At 36.7% G+C, this 23,431-nt stretch overlaps 2 pseudogenes; both read right to left on the bottom strand.

Annotated features, from left to right (window-relative positions):
- Nucleotides 1-1,646: 1,646 nt before the first annotated feature.
- On the bottom strand, nucleotides 1,647-3,329 carry LOC145822085 ((R)-mandelonitrile beta-glucosyltransferase pseudogene; annotated as a pseudogene).
- An 18,366-nt stretch (nucleotides 3,330-21,695) lies between these two features.
- LOC114268721 (7-deoxyloganetin glucosyltransferase pseudogene) lies at nucleotides 21,696-22,247 on the bottom strand (annotated as a pseudogene).
- Nucleotides 22,248-23,431: the final 1,184 nt, after the last annotated feature.

The following is a 23,431-nucleotide window of genomic DNA, read 5'->3' as shown; positions in this document are numbered from 1 at the left end:
TCTCCAAATCGTGTGATCATATATTCCCAAAAAAAACTTTCCAACTTAACTATTGAGGTTATATTCGTCTAAATAACTCTCATCTATATTTGAAAAAGGACTTACTAGTCACACATTACTCCTAATAAGGACTGTCCAATCAACCATTTAAAACATGGGACCAAATAATACAACAGTCCCCAAATTAGGACTTTCCAATAAATTTCCCTTTTTTTATGATATATAATATTTTAATAGTATTATATGCCTTAATTATTGAGAAATTGTCAGATGAAAATCCAAATAAGATTAAAAAGGATATTTTTTTTTAAAAAAGGTCGTTCCGAAGAGATATCATAATATTTGTGAGTTTTGGTTCTGGAATAACTGGTTGACGGTTAGATTTAACTCAACTCAAAAAAAGCGACCCACCATCGGAGAAAGCGGAGAATGAAACAACCCCCAGCACAAGAGGCAAAGTTACGAGCGAAGTATAACACTGTCAGCATTCACCAAATTCATACCTGGCTAGTCGTGTCCTCAAAAATCGAGTCTTGTCCACCTCTGTAAAAAGCCAACGCATTTCCACTCCACCACCACCCCCGATGGGTAGAAAGTACAAAATTTGTCCGAGCATTTTAGAGTCAGTTTGGAAATAAAGAAAAATGTCACTTCTTAAATTTTTTTTACTGGAGTGATTTTTTTTAAAAAAAACTATATCAAAATTTATATATATATATATATATATATATCTTATGAAGATGAATCTAAAATGTAATTTTGAAAAATTTTGCAAAAAAAAAAAAGTCAAAACAAGTCAAAAAAGCCTACTTTTTTTTTATACTTATTTTTGTCCATTTTAAACTCTTTTTTTTTTTGGAAAATTTTATTTTTTTAAAACTTTTTCTCATTCTAATTTTGTTTTTTAAATTTAGTTTTTTTTTTTTTTGTTGAAGCCAAAAATAAATCAAAAAATAAAAATAAATAAATAAACAAACTCCAAACAATCACTTACTAGTTAAACAAATCTCCATCATGGCAGTCATTTTTTATTTTATTTTTTTTATATTCAGGCAGTCAATGAAAGAGTCACAGTCACTCGAATACTGAAACTCTGACATTCTTAATGTCCCAATGGATATCTACATTGACCACTTGGCCAACTGTCTTGTCCATATGTGCTATAACTTTGACTCTAAAATAAAAATAAAAATAAAAAAGAAGAAGCTAAATTATTGCTATTTATCTAGGAATCTACATTTTTTTTTATATTTTCTTTTATCATAGGAGCATTTGTTAGAACGACTCTTAATCAAATTATATCACAAATGATAATAAAATTATGATATTTTATGCTGTTAGATATAAAAAAATAAAAAATAAAATTACAGAACACAAGTTCCATTTTTGGTGGCAGGAAGAGGGTTCAGTAATCTTGATTGGAGGAAAGCTTATTTGGATTAAAGAATAACCTAAAATTATGTATATGGCATTATTTAATGACAAAAATAGAAAAAAAATTAAGAAAAAAAAAACTACAACAAGAACATGTTCTTTATTAAAAAAAGCATAATAATACAATTTTGAGACACAATGGAAATCAAAATACAAATCCATCCCTAACCCACTGTCAAGACAATACTTGTACAAGATTATTCCAAATTAAAAAAAGAAAGAAAAAAGAAACAACTTATTTCAGAAATTGCTTGTAAGATGAAAATGTGCACACACACTAACTACTTTGATTTGAACCAGCAGACATAAGCACAAACCTGACCATCTTCTCAAAATTCAAGTAAGATGACCCGACAGAACAAGTCGTGGCCTCCTCACCCAACTTCTTCCACTCCATGACCTTTCTTTTCATCTCTTTCCCCCTCTCTCTAGCCATCAACTCTCTCAACATTCTCTCAACTTCCTCTCTCTTAACATCGCTGTTTATCTCCATCCCAACACCCCATTGGCTGCAACATGACCAACAATTCGTCTGTTGATCCGCGAAGAATGGCCAACACAACATAGGGACCCCACTGCAAATACTCTCAAGAGTTGAATTCCACCCACAGTGTGTCAAGAAACCTCCAATTGATGGATGATTGAGGACTTGTTCTTGAGGGCACCAATTTGCTAATAGACTCCTTTCTTTAGTCTCACTCACAAAATCCGGTGGAAGAATCGCCGAGTCACCAACAACCAGATCAGGCCTAATGATCCATAAGAATGTTTGGTTGCTACTAGCGAGTCCCCAGGCGAATTCAATCAATTGTAGGGGTGGCATAACAGTGATGCTGCCAAAGTTGACGTAAATGACTGAATTGGGTTGTTTCGAGTCAAGCCATGAAAGGCACTCTGTTTCTTCTTTCCATAGGCTTGATCCAATGGAATTAAAGTGATTTTTGTTAGTGGGAGTGGGGTGCAAACCACTGTTGGTGATTCACAATGAGAGGCTTAAAACTGAACCAAACTGAAATTCAATTCACTCAAATATAATTATGAAAAACTAAATAGAAAGCACTCTTCTTCTTCTTTTCTCCCACACTTGAACTCTCATAATACAATAGCTATATATAGATAAAACTAACAATGTGAACGCATTAAATTCAACTACGGCTGAGGTAACAAATTTCAAACGACAAACTTGATTTGCAGCTGCTATTTTTGACAATGTTGATTTGCAACTGCTATTTTTGAAAGTCTTGATTTGCAGCCTCCATTTGACTCTTAGGCCGGTGGAAACAAGATTACTTCACAACATCCCCCCTTAATCTTGATTCTCCATGCTGCTTCATCCCAAGCATTATCTTCATTCTGTTGAACAGATCATTTTTCAATGGCTTTGTGAAAATATCTGCAAGCTGATCTTGAGATTTGCAAGGAAATAATTCCACCTCTCTATTTTTAACATGCTCTCGGATGAAATGATAGCGGGTGTTAATATGCTTACTTCTTTCATGATAAATTGGGTTCTTTGCCAATGTAATTGCTGAGCGATTATCAACATAGATCTCAGTGGGTTTTTCTTGTGGATATCCCAAATGCTTCAGCATGTTCCATAACCATATTGCATGGCACACAGCTGAGTTGGCTGCAACATACTCAGCTTCGCAAGTCGATAATGTCACAATGGCTTGCTTTTTGGACGACCATGTGAAGGTTGTATCTCCCATAAAGAAAGTAAACCCCGTAATACTTTTCCATTCATCCAAGTCACGTCCCCAGTTGCTATCTGAGCAGCCAACAAGACTGAAATTATCAGTTGGTTTATAGAATAAACCATTATCGACTGTACCTTTGATGTAGCGAAGAATCCTCTTTGCTGCATAAAGGTGTGACTGATCCGGTGTTTTCATATATCTGCTAATCAGTCCTTGTCATGAACCGAACCCGCCCCCGTGGGTAAAGGACATAACCAGCCAGTAATCATGAGATTATCTACGGCCTCAAACCAAAACAAATGTATTTTAACAGAGTTAATGGGGGCCAAACGGAAGCAGTTCAAAACTTTGTCCATAGAGCTGTGCTTACATGGCACATCCAAACAACCAAACATATATACATTAATAACTCACAACAGAAATACAGTAGCATAAGTTCTGTACAAACAGGATCATCTAAAAGTAAGTCAACCCGTGAAAACTATATACGGCATATACAAAGACTTTGCCAATATAATAGCGTAAAACAAAATGACAAATGGCGAAGCGAGTCTCATGCGTGAGACACATGGGCTGACTCTCCAAAAACCCGGTTGTTCCATACAGACTTCACTGGGGCTGGGTCTGGACCTCTCTTGGCTCACCTACAAACACATGAATGAGTGTGAGCGAAAGCCCAGTGAATAATATCAAATAAAGTAAATACATTGGAACATTATACATCAGACGGCTTTGGGCCCAATTCATTCATGTCAAACTGGCCTTTGGCCTTTTCAAACTCAAACTGGCCCTTAATCCTTTCAAACTTTCCAATCAAATTAGCCTTTAGGCCTTTCAAACTTCCATATCAAACTGGCCTTTAGGCCTTTCAAAATTTCATATCAAACTGGCCCTTAGGCCTTTCAAACTTTCCAATCAAATTGTCCTTTAGGCCTTTCAAACTTTCATATCAAACTGGCCTTTAGGCCTTTCAAACTTTCATATCAAACTGGCCTTTAGGCCTTTCAAACTTTCATATCAAACTCAAACTTTACAAGACTTACATAGAAGTAAGCAATTGGACATTAACATATTTCAGATATTACTCACAGTGATCGGCTTGTGGATTTGCCCTGGAGCTTGACCCTACATATCACATAACACGTATGGGTCACAAATAATTCAATCCATTCTTTAATTCACATATTCCTCTTTAGGCTTCATTCTTATCTCTTTAATTCAATTACAATGCTCAATGTATACCTAAGAGTGCTTAGAAGTGAAAGGGAACGGAAAATAGAACACAGAATGCATTTTCAAAATTTCAGAAAGCAGGGTCCCCGCTCGAGCGGACCCTTGAGGCTTGCAAAAGTACTGGATGCATCATTTTTACGCTCGAGCGTGAACTTGGACGCTCGAGCGGAAGTTCATCAAACATAGCTCCCCGCTCGAGCATGAACTTCCCCGCTCGAGCGGACATCTTGGTCTGCAGAAAATACTGGGAGCACGAAATTCACGCTCGAGCGGCGGTTTCCCCGCTCGAGCGGACATCTTGGTCTATAGAAAATACTGGGAGCACGAAATTCACGCTCGAGCAGCGGTTTCCCCACTCGAGCGAACATCAAATTTCTGGGTTTTCCCATATTGTGTTCTTGAGCTCAAATTCGACATTTCAACCACATTTCTTGCATATTATGGTTCCAATTTCACATATACTTGTACTAACATGATATAAACACCAAAACACATCATCATGGAGCTCAATTTCTGGTATTACTTATATGCATGTCTCAAATTAATCCAAATTCATCACCAACACATCAAATTCAAACATGCAAAGCTTACCCTTTCATGATCTATTCTTGCATGTAAGAAATACACATTATTCACAACTTATTTGGTGAAGAAATGGTCATACACATGGATTTCAATCAAACTTCAACATAGATTACACAAATTAAGCTCAAACATGGAAATCCATAGCAACTCTCTACATGCATGTGTTCTATGACTTCAAATTCAACAAAATCAACTCAATTTCCTTATAATCAAACTAATTCATGTTCTTGGCCATTAATCAAACTTCAATTTGCAAATTCCAAACAAAATCCATGAGATACTCACCTAGGAGCCTTGATTCTCACAATCTATAACAAATTCTTGGGAAATCTTCAAGGTTTCCAAGCTTTGAGCCAAAATTGCACAATTTCTCTCCCTTTCTCTCACTATGGCCGGCCCTCTCTCTCTCACAATTGTATAACTCAGATTTTTTTAGCTCAAAAGAGTTAAAGGAGAGTGTAGTGCCTTCATACAACAAGCCTCACTAAAATTTATTTAATAATAATAAATAATTGGGCACTAATTCATCAGTTTAATCAATTTAATCTGGTCCGAATCAATTTTTCAATTAAACTTCACCGTAGGCTCTAAAAATTATGCCAATCACAATGGCGTGACCAATTTCGGGTTCTGCGGTCGATAAGGCCATCAATTTAATTTCCAAAGCAGATAATCAAACAGATATTCCTACAGTGAACAGATAGAAATTCAAAACCACATATTTTCACATAATGGCACACAAAATCATATCAAAACACATAATCACATTCATGTTAAAGACCAATTAGCATAATACAGAACAGGGGTATCACAGTTTTCCCCCTTTAGGAAGTTTGGTCCTCCAAACTTATTTTACCTTCGTCGGGAAACAAGTGTGGATAGCGTAGTCGCATTTCCTCCTCTTTCTCCCATGTAGCATCCGTCCCATAGTATTCTTTCCATTCCACTTTCACCATTGGGATGGACTTGCTTCTCAATTGTTTCACTTGCCGGTCAACGATTCGTTCCGGCCATTCGGCGTATTCCAAATTTTCGAAAATAGCTACCCGGTGATAATCAATCACATGAAAGGGGTCTCGGAGGTAACCCCTCAACATCGACACATGAAACACATTATGGATTTGTTCAAATCCCAGTGGCAAAGCAACTCTATAAGCAACTGGGCCAAGCCTTTCCAAAAGCTGAAACGGCCCAATGTAATGGGGCGACAATTTGCCCTTCTTTCCAAACCTGACTTGGCCTTTCATCGAAGATACACGGATGAACACATGGTCAACAACCTTATACTCAAGAGGTCTTCTCCGAACATCTGCATAATTCTTCTGTCGGTCCTGAGCTGTTTTGAGCCTTTGTCGAATAATCTTGATTTTCTCAGAAGTGTCTTGTACAATTTCAGGCCCAAGCAAAGCTCTATCCCCGACCTCTGTCCAACAAATAGGTGATCTACACCTTCTACCATACAAAGCCTCGTATGGTGCCATACCGATACTGGAGTGGAAGCTGTTATTGTATGCAAACTCTGCAAGTGGCAAATAATCCTCCCAACTCTCCTGAAAGTCCAAAGCACACATCCGAAGCATATCTTCCAAAGTCTGTATTGTTCGTTTTGATTGCCCATCGGTCTGTGGGTGGAATGCAGTACTAAATCTTAGTTCCGTCCCCATGGCTTCCTGCAAACACTTCCACAGTCTAGATACAAACTTCGGATCTCTATCCGACACAATAGATACCGGAACTCCATGTAAACGGACAATCTCATCAACATAAATGGTAGCCAATCTATAAGCATTAAACATAGTTCTAACTGGCAGAAAATGTGCAGATTTAGTCAGTCTATCAATTACAACCCAAATAGAATCCATACCTCAAGAAGTCCGAGGTAGGCCAACAACGAAGTCCATAGTCACATGCTCACACTTCCATTCAGGAATAGGGAGGGGCTGCAGTAGACCGCCTAGTTTATGATGTTCAGCTTTAACTTGCTGACACTGTAGACATTTGGACACATATTCTGCAATCCCTTTCTTCATCTTAGGCCACCAATAGGTTTGTTTCAAATCCCAATACATTTTATTGTTGCCCGAATGCATAGCAAATACGGATCTGTGGGCTTCATCTAAAACCCTCTTCTTTAGTTCCAGAATATCTGGGACACACATCCTGTTTCGAAATTTCAACACTCCATTTTCAATATTGAACTCTGCCTTCAGACTTGTCTCAAATTCATCAATCACTTTCTTGAGGAATTCATCCTCTTTCTGTTTCTGCTTGATTTCATCAATGATTGTCGGCTCGGCTGTAATAGCGGCTATCAATCCGCCCCGTTCACACATTACCACTTCAATCTCAAACTTCTCAAAATCTTGCAAGATCTCTTTCTGTTCAGTAAGCAAACAAGTCATACTCTCCGTTGACTTTCTGTTCAAGGCATCAGCAACTGTGTTAGCTTTCCCGGGGTGATACTGAATCTCTAAATCATAATCTTTTATCAATTCCAGCCATCTCCTCTGCCGCATATTCAACTCCTTCTACATGAAGAAGTATTTCAGACTTTTATGATCCGTGTAGATTTCACACTTTGCTCCATACAGATAATGTCGCCAGATTTTCAAAGCAAAAACAACTGCGGCCAATTCTAGGTCATGTGTTGGATAATTCTTCTCGTGTGGCCTCAACTGTCGGGAGGCGTAAGCAATAACCTTTCCGTTCTGCATTAACACACAACCCAAACCTTTATAAGACGCATCACTGAAAATTACAAAATTCTCCGTACCTGAAGGTAGTTTCAAAATTGGTGCAGTGGTCAATTTTGTTTTTAGTTCATGAAAGGCAGCTTCTCTTTCATCGTTCCATTCAAACGGTTGGCCTTTACGTGTCAATTAGGTAAGAGGTACAGCTAATTTCGAAAAGTCCTTCACAAACCTCCGGTAGTACCCAGCTAAGCCCATGAAGCTGCGGACTTCTGTCACATTTATCGGTGTAGGCCAACTCACAATCGCCTATATTTTCTGTGGGTCCACTGAAATTCCTTCCTTGTTGATCACATGCCCTAAGAAAGCAACTTCATCCAACCAAAACTCACATTTCTTTAGTTTAGTAAATAATTTTCTTTCCCGAAGTATTTGTAGGACAGTTCTCAAATGATGTTCATGTTCAAGTCTATCTTTAGAATATATCAAAATGTCATCGATAAAAAGCACAACAAATTCGTCAAGGTAGGTTTTAAAATTCGGTTCATTAAGTCCATAAATGTTGCCGGAGCATTAGTCACTCCAAATGACATAACAAGAAACTCAAAATGTTCATACCTCGTTCTGAATGCGATTTTCTCAACATCTTCTACCTTAACTTTCAACTAATGATACCCGGATCTCAAATCAATTTTAGAAAACACCTGTGATCCCTGCAACTGGTCAAATAAGTCATCAATACGGGGTAGGGGATATTTGTTCTTTATTGTTACCTTGTTTAATTCCCGATAATCGATGCACAAATGCAAAGTTCCATCCTTCTTTTTCACAAACAACACTGGTGCACCCCAAGGCGAAGTGCTAGGTCGAATAAACCCCTTGTCAAGCAGGTCTTGCAATTGTCCTTTCAATTCTTTCATCTCGGTAGTAGCCATTCTGTAGGGGGCTTTAGAAATGGGCTGGGTGCTTGGCACAGTTTCAATAGTAAACTCTATCTCCCTATCTACCAATTCCCCTGGTAATTCATTTGGAAACACATCTGGAAATTCTCTAACAATAGGGATATCATTCAGTTCAACATTCACAGATTGTTCAGACAACACATAGCACAAATAACCCTAGCACCCTTTCCTGATCAGTTTACATGCTTTCATTGCAGATATCAAATAAGGTGGAGGCACTACCCCATTACCCACAAAAACATAATCTCTTTCTATTCTGGTGGTTTAAACACAACCCATTTTGTCACACAATCAATGGTGGCACAATACTTGGTCAACCAATCCATGCCCAAAATTATATCAAAATGCCTAAAGTTCAAGGGCAACAAATCTACATATAGGATAGCATCTTCAACATGCATATCACAAAACCAGTATATAGATTCACACAATACAGATTCCCCAGATAGAGCAGACACACATAACAGATATGGCAGTAATTCTAAGGGTCTATTCAGTCTAGATGCAAATACATATGTCACAAAAGAGTGTGTGGATCCGGAGTCAATTAACACAAAAGCATCCTAATTACATATAGAAATAGTACCTGAGACAACTGCATTGCCATTCCGTGTATCGCCCGGAACAAGTGCAAAAACTCTCCCCTGTCTCACGGTATCCCCGGTGATAGCGGGTCTCATAGTATTTCCTGGCTTTGGGATTGATGCAGTGGAACTAGCAGCCATCTTTCCACCATTCTGATTACAATCTCGGGCCATATGCCCTTGTTTACCACACTTAAAACAGGCCCCTGACACACGGTAACAAACCCCACGATGCCTTTTGCTACAAACATTGCACATGGGAGATGTGTCTTGGGAAGAACTCGAAGTATTTGAGGAGCCCGTATTTTGCTTTTTCAAAAATTTATTCTTCGAAAAGAAGCCTTGCCTTTTGTTACCTTTCCATTCAGTTATTGGCTTAGCTTGTCTAGCTATGTTAGCCTCTGATATGATGGCCCTGTCTAGCACCCCAATGTAAGTCTCCAGCTTTAAGACATTCACTCTTTCTAGGATGTCACTTCAAAGCCCACCTTCAAAGTGTCTCGTATTCTTATAGTCTGTGTCAATCACATGTGGCACAAACCTGGCCAATTCAGTGAATTTGGCCTCATACTCAGCTACGGTCATACTGTCTTGCTTAAGTTCCATGAACTCTGCTACTTTCCTGTCCCGAGCACACTGCGGGAAGTACTTGTCATAGAAGATTTCCAAAAATTTCACCCAATCAACATCCTTATGATTTTCTCGCATTAACATCCACCATCTCCTTGCCTCGTCTTCTAGCATAAAAGTGGCTAGAAGCACTTTCTGTGTCTCCGAACACGGGAACACTTCAAACAGTTTTTCGATGCCGAGGACCCAAGCTTCAGCTTTCAAAGGATCTAATCCGCCATGGAACTATGGTGGTTTCATCTTCTTGAACTCTTTGGTGAGAGCTATTATCTAGTCATCATTCTGATTATCTGGCACGGGTGGTGCCGGAGGTGGAGGTGGCGGGTGTGGTTGCTGCCACTATTGTTACCACTCATGTTGTTGTCTCAAAGCTTCTGCCATTTCCTATATCAGTCTTTCCATTCTGTCTATTCTGGCAGTAGAGGATTCCTCTATCTCATCACCTCTTGTTCTCACCATCTGATTAAACTTACATTATACTTCATACAAAAGATTTACAAGTATGCATATATTAAAGGGCATGCATATTCAAATAAATTGCAATACAAGAAAATCATACCTTATAACACATAGTTGTTCATATCAAAACATTTAAGCATATACTTGATCCTTTCAGATTCAGACTTATCACATGAATGCATCCTAGATCTTTTCTAGACGCTTATTGCTCATTTGGACAAGTGTGTGAGTTATTAACTCGTGCTCTGATACCACTCTGTCATGACCCGAACCCGCCCCCGTGGGTTAAGGACATAACCGGCCAGTAATCATGAGATTACCTATGGCCTCAAACCAAAACAAATGTATTTTAACAGAGTTAATGAGGGCCAAACGGAAGCAGTTCAAAATTTTGTCCATAGAGCTGTGCTTACATGGCACATCCAAACAACCAAACATATATACATTAATAACTCATAACAGAAATACAGTAGCATAAGTTCTGTACAAACAGGATCATCCAAAAGTAAGTCAACCCGTGAAAACTATATACGGCATATACAAAGACTTCGCCAATATAACAGCGTAAAACAAAATGACAAAAGGCGAAGGCAAGTCTCATGCGTGAGACACATGGGATGACTCTCCAAAAACCTGGTTGTTCCATACAGACTTCACCGGGGCTGAGTCTGGACCTCTCTTGGTTCACCTACAAACACATGAATGAGCGTTAGCAAAAGCCCAGTGAATAACATCAAATAAAGTAAATACATTGGAACATTATACATCAGACGGCCTTGGGCCCAATTCATTCATGTCAAACTGGCCTTTGGCCTTTTCAAACTCAAACTAGTCCTTAGGCCTTTCAAACTTTCCAATCAAATTGGCCTTTAGGCCTTTCAAACTTCCATATCAAACTGGCCTTTAGGCCTTTCAAACTTCCATATCAAACTGGCCCTTAAGCCTTTCAAACTTTCCAATCAAATTGGCCTTTAGGCCTTTCAAACTTCCATATCAAACTGGCCTTTAGGCCTTTCAAACTTTCATATCAAACTGGACTTGAGGCCTTTCAAACTTTCATATCAAACCTCGTCCACCATTCAAACTCAAACTTTACAAAACTTACATAGAAGTAAGCAATTGGACATTAACATATTTCAGATATTACTCACAGTGATCGGCTTATGGATTTGCCCTGGAGCTTGACCCTACATATCACATAACACGTATGGGTCACAAATAATTCAATCTGTTCTTTAATTCACATATTCCTCTTTAGGCTTCATTCTTATCTCTTTAATTCAATTACAATACTCAATGTATGCCTAAGAGTGCTTAGAAGTGAAAGGGAATGGAAAACAGAACACAAAATGCATTTTCAAAATTTCAGAAAACAGGGTCCCCGCTCGAGCGTGGACTTCCCCGCTCGAGCGAACCCTTGAGGCCTGCAAAAGTACTGGATGCATCATTTTTACCCTTGAGCGTGAACTCGGACGCTCGAGCAGAAGTTCATCTAACATAGCTCCCCGCTCGAGCGGACATCTTGGTCTGCAGAAAATACTGGGAGCACGAAATTCACGCTCGAGCGGCGGTTTCCCCGCTCGAGCGGACATCAAATTTCTGGGTTTTCCCAGATTGTATTCTTGAGCTCAAATTCGACATTTCAACCACATTTCTTGCATATTATGGTTCCAATTTCACATATACTTGTACTAACATGATATAAACACCAGAACACATCATCATGGAGCTCAATTTCTTGTATTACTTACATGCATCTCTCAAATTAATCCAAATTCATCACCAACACATCAAATTCAAACATGCAAAGCTTACCCTTTCATGATCTATTCTTGCATGTAAGAAAGACACATTATTCACAACTTATTTGGTGAAGAAATGGTCCTACACATGGATTTCAATCAAACTTCAACATAGATTACACAAATTAAGCTCAAACATGGAAATCCATAGCAACTCTCTATATGCATGTGTTCTATGACTTCAAATTCAACCAAATCAACTCAATTTCCTTATAATCATACTAATTCATGTTATTGGCCATTAATCAAACTTCAATTTACAAATTCCAAACAAAATCCATGAGATACTCACCTAGGAACCTTGATTCTCACAATCTATAACAAATTCTTGGGAAATCTTCAAGGTTTCCAAGCTTTGAGCCAAAAGTGCACAATTTCTCTCCCTTTCTCTCACTATGGCTGGCCCTCTCTCTCTCTCACAATTGTATAACTCAGATTTTTTAGCTCAAAAGAGTTAAAGGAGAGTGTAGTACCTTCATACAACAAGCCCCACTAACATTTATTTAATAATAATAAATAATTGGGCACTAATTCATCAGTTTAATCAATTTAATCTGGTCCGAATCAATTTTTCAATTAAACTTCACCGTAGGCTCTAAAAATTATGCCAATCACAATGGCGTGACCAATTTCGGGTTCTGCGGCCGATAAGGCCCTAAATTTAATTTCCAAATCAGATAATCAAACAGATATTCCTACGGCAAACAGATAGAAATTCAAAACCACATATTTTCACATAATGGCACACAAAATCATATCAAAACACATAATCACATTCGTGTTAAGGACCAATTAGCATAATACATAACAGGGGTATCACAGTCCTACTCCATAGGGTATGCCTGGCCTGGTGCAAGTAAGATAGCGAAGACTTCCAACTAGGCCCTTGAAATAAGTTGGGTCCACATCACCTGCCTTCGTACCTTTTATGAGCTCCACTCCACTGTCTACAAGAATGTTCACTGGATTACAATTCTCCATCCCGTATCTCTTGAGAATTTCCTTGGCATAGCCACTTTAGGAAATAAAAAATCCATCTTTTTTTTGTGTCACTTCAATGCCGAGAAAATGAGCCATCAATCCAATATCTGTCATTTCAAATTCTTGGACCATGCTTCTTTTAAAGTTTTTGAACATGGCTGGATTGTTTCCGGTGAAGATTAGATCATCAACATAAAGACAAGCAAGCAACATGCTTCCATCAGCTTCCTTCTTCAAATATAGTGCGTGCTCATATGGACATTTTTCAAAACCATTGTCATGAAAATACTGATCAATTCTAGTATTCCATGCACGCGGAGCTTGCTTCAATCCATAAAGTGTTTTCTTCGATTTGTACACTTTGTCTTCATGCCCATTCTGAACATACCCCGAAGGTTGTTCAATATAGATTTCTTCTTCAAGGAAACCATTAAGAAATGCAGATTTCATATCAAGTTGATAAATCTGCCACTTGTGTTGGGCAGCCAAAGAAATCATTAGCCTGATAGTCTCCAATCGGGCAACTGGAGCAAACACCTCTCCATAGTCAATTCCAGCTCTCTGCTTGTAACCTTTTGCTACTAACCTTGCCTTGTAGCGTTGCACTTCGCCTTGTGCATTCCTCTTTGGCTTGTATATCCATTTCACTCCAATGGGTTTGTGCCACTCTAGTAGACTGGTAAGCTTTCATGTGTCATTTTTCTCAATGGCATGAATTTCTTCATCCATTGCTTTCTTCCATTTATCTTCTTGGATGGCTTCTGAGAAGGTAAGTGGATCACTATCTGCGAATAGGCAGAACAAATTCAGATCTGCTTCTTCTGTAGCTTCATATATCTCCTGCAAATTTCTCATTAGTCTTGGTTGTTTGAAAATGCTATCATCTGATGATGCTGATGATGATGATGATGATGATGATGATACAGCACTTCTGTGAGAGACTGGCAATCTAGGTGCCGGTATTCTATGTGGAGGAGTTTGTGGCTCATCTTGAACTTCTCTTGTGATTTCAACCGGAGCTTTTGATGTTTCATCTTCAAGAATGAGTTCTGCATCTTTAACAACTTCATCTTGATTCCAATTCCAAGCTTCTTCTTCTTCAAATATCACATCTCTACTCATGATCACCTTTCTGGTACTGGGATTATACAACTTGTATCCCATTGTTCTATCTCCATATCCGACAAGGATACATTTTTCTCCCTTATCATCGAGCTTGGTTCTTCTTGCTTCAGGAATCTTGGTGTACGCAACACACCCAAATATTCTGAGATGGTTGACACTTGGCTTATGTGAACTCCAAGCTTCTTCTAGAGTCATAGAATGAAGGCTCCTAGTTGGACATATGTTCAACAAATACACAGCACATGATACGGCTTCAACCCAAAATTGTTTGGGCAGTCCCTTTCCTTTCAACATGCTCCTTGCCATATCTAAAATTGCGCGATTCTTCCTTTCAGCAACACCATTCAGCTGTGGCGTATAGGATGGGGTTGTTTGATGCTTGATTCCATGATCTTTGCAATAATTCTCAAAAGCATATGATGTATATTCTTCACCTTGATCTGATCGCAATGTCTTGATGTAGTAGCCGCTTTGCTTCTCTACAAAAGCTTTGAATTCTTTGAAAATACTGAACACCTCCGATTTTCTTTTAAGAAAATACACCCATGTCTTCCGACTATAATCATCAATGAAGGTGAGAAAATAGCTATTTTGTCCATTTGACATCGGCTTCAATGGACCACACACATCAGTGTGCACTAGCTCCAGCGGCTTTGTTGCTCTCCACTTCATTTCTTTGGCAAAGCTAGTTCTGTGATGCTTGCCAAGAATGCAGCTTTCACAGATTTCATTAGTATGAGCAATATGAGAGAGCCCTTTCACCATATTCATGCTTGACAACAGCTTCAAGCTTCCAAAGTTGAGATGTCCAAACCTCAAATGCCATAGCCAGTCTTTGTCTTTGATGATGGCACTTAAACACTTCACAACATCATGTTGGATGTTCAATGCAAACATCCGATTCTTGGACATTCTCACTCGAGCGATCAAATTACCATGATTGTCTTTGATGGTAAGATGACAATCGTTCATGCTGATGGCGTATCCTTTCTCTAGGAGTTGTCCCATACTCAAAATGTTGTTCTTCATGGCAGGAACATAATAAACATTGGAGATGTAATCATGATCTCCATTCTTGAGCTTGATCAGAATATTACCTCTTCCTTTCACTAGAGTCTTTGAAGAATCACCAAATGGGACTTGTGCTTGTACAGTCTCGTCAAGCTCAACAAATAGCTCTCTTTTACCACACATGAGATTACTGGCTCCCGAATCTAGATACCAAACATTGTTTTGGTTTTCAGTGTCTCCATGGTGAACAAACAAGACTGTAGGTCCAACTTTGTTTGTTTCCTCCTTGGCAAAATTTGCTTGCTCTCTAGTTTCCGTTGTTGTTCTACTTCGGCATTCATTGCTGTAATGCCCGAACTTGTGGCACTGGTAGCACTGAACATTGCTTTTGTCAAATCCTAGTCGGTTGTTGTAACCACCTCCTCTACCTCTTGCTCTTCCTCTTGGAGCAAAGTGTGGTTGATTTCTTCCTTCTCTGGCTGGACCTCTTCCGTCTCTTCCTCGAAAAACAAAATTTTGATTATTGTAACCACGGCCTCTTCCTCGGCTTCTTTGTGATGTCCCCCCTTGCTCGTTTCTGTCATCTCTGAAGGACAGCTTTGATTGAAGAGCTTGCTCTAGAGAACTTGAGGGAGTCTTCTTGTTGATCCTTTGTTCATGAATCTCAATTGTGCCCATCAACTCATCGGTGGTCATGGCACTGAGATCCTTGGACTCTTCTATTGCTACAACCACGTGCTCGAACTTGGGACTAAGTGATCGGAGAATCTTCTCTATCACTTGAAGAGATTCCATCTTCTCTCCATATCTTCTCATCTGATTAACAATGGTCAATATTCTGTTGAAGTACTTAGAAATTGACTCATTCTCATTCATGTGCAGCATCTCGAATTCGCCACGTAACACCTGGAGTCGAACTCTGATTGTCTTCTCAATTCCACGGTGTGAAATGCGAAGAATACTCCATGCCTCTTTAGAGGTTGTTGCTGCTGAAATCTTCTCAAAACTTGACTCATCAATGCCTTGATAGAGAAGATACATGGCCTTTTTATCTTTCCTCCTTGAATCTTTTAACGACGTCTTTTGAGTATCATTTAAATTTTCTTCATCTTCGAGAGTAGCTGGCTCGTCATATCCTCGATCCACTAACTCCCACAAATCTTTTGAGGCTAGTAGAACTTGCATTTGAATACTCCAATTTTCATAGTTCTCCTTGCTGAGTTTTGAAAACTGGGGCTGAAAGAAGTTGTTTGTGTTGGCCATTGGTTGTCTTTAAAACTCTGCAAATTTTTGGAATGGAATTTGCAAATTCTGACCCCACAGATGTGTCCGGAATACTCCAGCTAGTTCGAAAGCACTATTGGATCACCAGAAACAGACTCCGAATGGCTTAGATCAAGCCAAAACAAGTTGAACGGTTCAGATCTACACCTTAGCCGCGGCACACTGGATTAATCCTCCGTGTGCTGATGTCAACGGCTCAGTCAACGCGGCTTGGCTTGGTCAACGGTTGAGGTCAACGGCGGCCAGGTCAGCGGCTCCAGTCAACGGCTTGAAGGCTCGGCTTGGCGGCTAGGGTCAATGGCGGCTCGGCCCAGTCAACGACGATCAGCGGCTCGATGACGTCAGTGGATGACGCCTGCTTTGGTACGCGTGCGTGTAGCGCGTGTGGCGCATTAAATGACGCGTCTTCTTCCTCTGGAAGCGCGTGGTAGCGCGTGGGCACATGGTGGGCGTGGGCGCGTGGTGCGTGTGAGAACGGCGTCAGGAAGCGCGTAGGGCGCGTGCGGGGCCGTCCGATCTTTGTTTTTGACGCGGTTTTCACAGTTGTGCTCGTCTCGTCGAGAGCTTCAATCTAATGTGATCAAAAATGGATTTCGACCACTTTGATTTCTGGGCAATTTTCGAAAACACACTGTGTTCTTGAAAGTTTTGCAGAATTTCTGCAAATTCAAACTACCTTCGGCTCTGATACAACTGTTAGTAGGAGTGGGGTGCAAACCACAGTTGGTGATTCATAATGAGAGGCTTAAAACTGAACCAAACTGAAATTCAATTCACTCAAATATAATTCTGAAAAACTAAACAGAGAGCACTCTTCTTCTTCTTTTCTCCCACACTTGAACTCGCATAATACAATAGCTATATATAGATAAAACTAACAATGTGAACGCATTAAATTCAACTACAGCTGAGGCAACAAATTTCAAACGACAAACTTGATTTGCAGCTGCTATTTTTGACAATGTTGATTTGCAGCTACTATTTTTGAAAGTCTTGATTTGCAGCCTCCATTTGACTCTTAGGCCGGTGAAAACAAGATTACTTCACAACAATTTTGTGGGAATTGGTCGAGGCGAAACTGAAAAGGGCCAATGAGGTATATGGGTGGGTACATTGTTGACAGTGCTTCTAAAACGTCATGTTCTAAAGCGTCGAAGGTATTTAAAATGATGGCCGAACCTTCGTGTGTTTTGTCAATTGCTTCCAAAATTAAATGAATCATGACATTCAGTTCAGTGGCTCGAAAGAAACTTGGCAGATCCTTCAATCGTATGCCATTCATGCCTGGTATCCAATCTATCACAGTGTCTAGGTAACCATTTGTTAAATAACTTGCATCTGCATTTGTGAAGAAAAATATTACAGTTAGGAAAATATTAGTACATAAATTGATAATCAAGCTACAATATACTTGGTGTATACTATATATACAAGTACGAATTAAAATAATGTTAATTACGAAGTATTGTGGTATTTTGTTATAGGCTTTGTTCTGTTGGGGCCCCAAAACTATTAGAAGTTATATCCAATATGGTGTCGGATATGACAAGTAGTCGTGATGTTTCAAATTGATGTTAGTTACAACCTAATTTTGAGTATGATCAATGGTTAAGTTTATTTTTTAGATTTATGCATATAAAATGTTCCTTTTTTTAAAAGGCATATTATAAATCTTTCAATTAAATTTATTTTACCTCCTCATAGTTTGGAGCTAGAGAACTTTATTCCCATAGGCCCCGTTTGTTTTCAGAGGTAGAATAGAGGAAATTTATAATAAGGGGTTTAATAATTAGAGGATTGTTAGTGAAGGGATTGATAGTGAGGGGATTAAGTAAAATTGTATTTTTTTTATAATAGTTGTTAGTGTAGAGATTGTTAAATTATTTTTATATAAAATAATAAAACAAATAAAAAAATACAAAAACATTAAACATTAATGTTTTAAAAAAAATTCCCAACATGTAAAAAATTAAAAATAAATAAAAAATTTCAGGAAAAAAATAAAACAAATAAAATAATGATTTTTAATTAACAAAAAAATACAAAAAATTAAACATTAATGTTCAAAAAAAAAGCCCAACATGTAAAAATAAAATAAAAAATAAAAATTTCTAATACGACGTACTATTTTTCTAATACAAAGTTTTGGAGACCCATTCGAATCCCCTCCCTAAGGGGATTCATAATCCGGAACTCATTATCAATCTCCTTCTCATCTCTCAAAACAAACACAATGTTAGTGGGTCCCACCCCACTGTCAATCCCAATCTCCCCTCTATGCCAATCCCAATCCCCTCTCTAACTCTCCAAACAAACAGGGCCATGTGGTTCAAATATAACCAAAAAGTTCACATGTGATTTTGTGCTAAAGTATCAGCATTAGATTTTCCATACAAATTAATGGCAGATGTATCACACACATCATTTATGAAAGTGGGATTAGTTTTATGAAAAAATAAAGTGAAATTATTACAATAAAAAGACAATTTTATCCTTATTTTCTTCAAACCTAAAATTAGATTAATATGTTAATTAAAATAAATTAAATTAAAAAATAATTAAGGATTGATCTAAAATATAAAATAATTAAATATTTAGAATTAATTGTAATCTAAAATATAATTAAATTAAAATTAGAATAAAAAGTTAAGAATTATAACAAATAAATAAAAAACTGCAATGATTGTGATTTAATTGAATTAGTGTTAGATATATATTATAAATTATGTGTATATGAGAGAGAGAGAGAGAGAGAGAGAGAGAATATGATTTGAGGATATTATAGTCATTTTGCATCTATAGTTAACAGTGTTAATAGTTTCACTTTGGTTTAAAACCACATAAAAAAATTTCGACTATAGTAAATCGTAAGGGGTAAAATGCTTTTACTTCAAACTATAAAGAAGTAAAATGAATTGTACCCTACATTTTTTTTTTTAATAAAGGAATGAAAATATTTAGAATTAAATTCATTTTTCTTCTTTGTGGTTTGAAGTCAAATCACTTTACCCCCATTTGGTTTAAATATAGTCCGAAACCTCCATGTGATCTTGAACAAAAATGCAACTGTTAAAGCCATTAACTATAGATATGAAATGATTGTAATAAACTCAAATCTTACATATATATTTGTTATTTTATTTCTCCCTCATCTTTCAAATACATAATTTACAACATCCAATATTAATTCAATTAAATCACAATTAATTACAAATTTTAATTATTTCTTGTAATTCTTAACTTTTTATTCTAACTTTAATTGAATTAAATTTTATGTCACAATTGATCTTAAATGCTTAATTATTTATTTTAATTCCTATATTTTAAAATTAATTTTAATTTAATTGTATTTTCATAATTAATCCTAAATTTTTAGTTATTTATTGTAATTCCTAACATGTTAATCTAATTTTAATTTAAAGATATTTTAGATCAATTTTTAATTTTTAATTATTTTTAAATTTAATTTAATCATATTTTAAATCAATTCTTAATTATGTTTTGTATTTTAGATCAATCATTAATTATATTTTGTTTTGTTTTATTTTAATTAACATAATAATCTAATTTTAAGTTTGGAAAAAATGTGGGTGAAATCATATTTTTGTTGTATTAATTTCATTTTTTTTTTTTTTTTGGAACAACAAATCTACTTTAAAAATTAGTATGTATGATGCACCTTCCATTAGTTTAGATGAAAAAATTAATAGTAATACTTTAATCCAAAATTACATCAGAACTTTCTAAAATGGTTTAGCCTCCAAACCACAAGTGTAAAATAAATTTAACCACTGTAATTATGCCACATAAAATAATGAATAAAATCTGTAGCCCACCAATTGGATTGGAGGGTCCCATAATGGGTCCACCTCAAATCCATTTCATTAGTTTAAATTGTTTAATTTTTAGTCTTTTTGATAATTGTTATGTACAAAAATATGATTTAATGGATTTTGATAATCACATATTTAAATCAAATTTTTTTAAAAAATGTTATTACATTTTTAATAAATTTTTTTTTTTTTTACATTGATTTTTTATTTTCTGGTGGTGGTCGTGTAGGTGTACCTGGAGATTAAGGTGGGCTGGGAGAACTCGGAAGTTAGTTCAATTAAAGATAGATATTGACATTTTAAAATAAAATTTGATGATGTTATAGTTTTACATTGAAATTCTTAGCTGTTGATTAACCAAATCAAAACAAAAACAAAAAAAGAAAAGAAAAAATGAAACTGTTAAGAATAAGGAAACATAAAATATATGGAAAGTTAATGTAATTACAATATTAAAAATTAATATATTTTTGAAATTTTAAGAGAGTTGGTATAATTTATTCTAAAAAACGGAGTTACAAAAAAAAAAATGACAAACTTTCAATTCAGTGTAAATTAAAAAAACAATTATAAATAAATGGTAAATTTTATAAATATTAATTATTAAAATTATAATTTTTACCATGAAATTGTAATATATTTTTTTGGAAATACCATTGTGTGGTAATTTTCCCCCCAAAAATCCTCTACTAGTACACAAACATTATACAAAAAAATATCACAAAAAATGTGTTAATGATAGTTTTATAAACAAACACTATTTTAACAATAAATCTAGGAATAGATGTATCAATAGATAGGGGAAGGCTTCTTTGCAGTCTAAATCAGACTGGAGTGTATTGTTGGGCTTTTGTGAGCTCACCACCAACTCTACATTAATGATCTGATTCGTTTAATGTGTAGGACTCGTCTAGTACTTTATTCTTGTAAAAAATCATATTAATCGGATATCGGTAGCTATTTGATTAAATTACATTAAAATACCCAATAAGAGATAAGCCTGAAACGCAAAAATTGGATTCATTTTTTTAAGTCCAACCAGCTTGTATTTTAACATGTTAAACTTTTTGTATTTTTTAGTATAAAAAACATATATAAGTCGAATTTGTTGATCAATTTTCTAGATCAAATGATGTATAAATAAAATAATTAATGAATTATTAAATATGATATAAGAGAACTTTTTGCTTTAAATATTTTAATATACTATAACGTTACACAATTTAAAAAGTGAGTTTAATTTTTAATTTGAATAGTGTTACAGTATTGCTCTTATTTTCATAGACATTTAATTTTAAAATAAAAGGTCAATATCAAGACACACCATTCTATATTAAAATTTTATAAAATAATTAATGTATCGATAATTTATATCGATAATTTCAGTACGCACCTTTGAGTGGTGCAAGACCCTTCTTTATGAGTTGGGGATAAGCCACAAGGCCCATTAAGGCAGTAGCACTGGTGGGGAAGAACAAAACAGCAGGTATGCCCACTTCTTCAGCCACTTTCTGAGTAAAGCTCATTGCCCCATCTGAAACTATGCATGTCACCGGAGGTGCGTCCGATGAAGCAGCAGCGTCGTGGTTGAGCTTGGCGAGTAAGATTCTGAAGGGATCTATAAAGTTGTGCAAAATGGAGTGACTGAGTGCCGGGATGTCCTGCGTGGCGTTGGCCTCTGGGGGAGGGAGGCCGTCGGGAATGGTTTCAAAGCGGAAGGAGGAGGTGCCGGAGAGGGAGTGGGGTTCCTGGGATTTGTGGAGGCGGCGGTGGTTGATTTCGGTGTTGATGAAGGTGATGTGGAAGCCCTTGTGGTGGAGGAGCTTTGCTAGTTTCAGCAGTGGGTTGATGTGGCCTTGTGCTGGGTATGGTATGCACACCGCATAAGGAGGACATGGGTTGTGTGTTTGTTGCTGTGCCTTAGTAGAACTCATGTCTCTTGTTGGCATGATTAATCTTTTAACACATTGAAAAGAGCTACTTTGCAGAGCTTATATAGAAGAAAATGCGAAACACAAACAAACCAGTGATCTGTTAAAAAAAAAAACACACAAACCAGTGAAGACCAATAATGTCTCACCCACATGGGCAACAAAAACAAGGCACGTGTTAGGAACTCAAAATGTTAGGTAGGGGTAAGAATACCAAATTTTCTACAAAATAAATGACATATTTAATCATTTATTTGTTAAAAAATTTGAGATCTATAGTATTCTCTCCAAATGTTTCCTAGTCAGGATTTATATTTAAATATAAGGTATATTACACTTATAGCCTTCTATATCTTTGAAATAGCACTGACACCCTCTTATTTTGTGAAATGAGACTACCTTCACTTTGGAAATTTACATAACACCTTAATCCTACTGTTAATCAACTGTTAATTGATTACATAGAAATTGTTAACAACATCCAAAACAAGACTTGTAAATGCCAATTTTGTCCTTCAAATGCCAGCCTGCTCTTCTTTTCTTCTCAACGCAAAGCACTACCACTGCTCATCATCACCTCGCATCCATGTCAATTTGATGAAAAGATGAATCTCTTATTTCAGATATTGAGGGCATGCTTGATTGGATGGATTAGAGCATGTGATTGAGATTATTAATCCGTGGGTCCAATTATCTTATATTTGTTTTAATATTTTGGTTTAGGATTATTAATCTAATGGATAATTAATCTAACAAATTTGTAGGATTATTAGTAATGGGGTAGGGTGAGATTATTAATCCAATGGATATTAATCCAATTAGATAGTGAATACTACACTAATTTAATAGGATCATTAATACTTCACTATTAGTCTTGTGAATCAAACATGACCTGAATGTACGAGCTATCCTTATATATATAGCTATAGCTATACCTATACCTATACAACAGATATGTATCTAAACTACATGTGCTAATTACTTGTAACTTTTTAACAAACTATCTAACTGATATTTGTTCAAACTATCTAACTGATATATGTTTAAACTGATGCAGTCACATAGACTAAGCTGCATCTCGGCTTCATCACTGAACTAGAACATGAGCTAAGCTGTGAGCTATGCTTGGGCTTTGATGGCTTTGATGGAATATCCTCAACATTCTCCTTCAAGCTAATACGGTGAGT

This window comes from Camellia sinensis, chromosome 3, assembly GCF_055761805.1.
Source record: "Camellia sinensis isolate YWXY chromosome 3, ASM5576180v1, whole genome shotgun sequence".
Taxonomy (NCBI): Eukaryota; Viridiplantae; Streptophyta; class Magnoliopsida; order Ericales; family Theaceae; genus Camellia; species Camellia sinensis.
The sequence above is the reverse complement of the archived record's forward strand: the minus strand, read 5'-3'. Positions and strand labels throughout refer to the sequence as shown.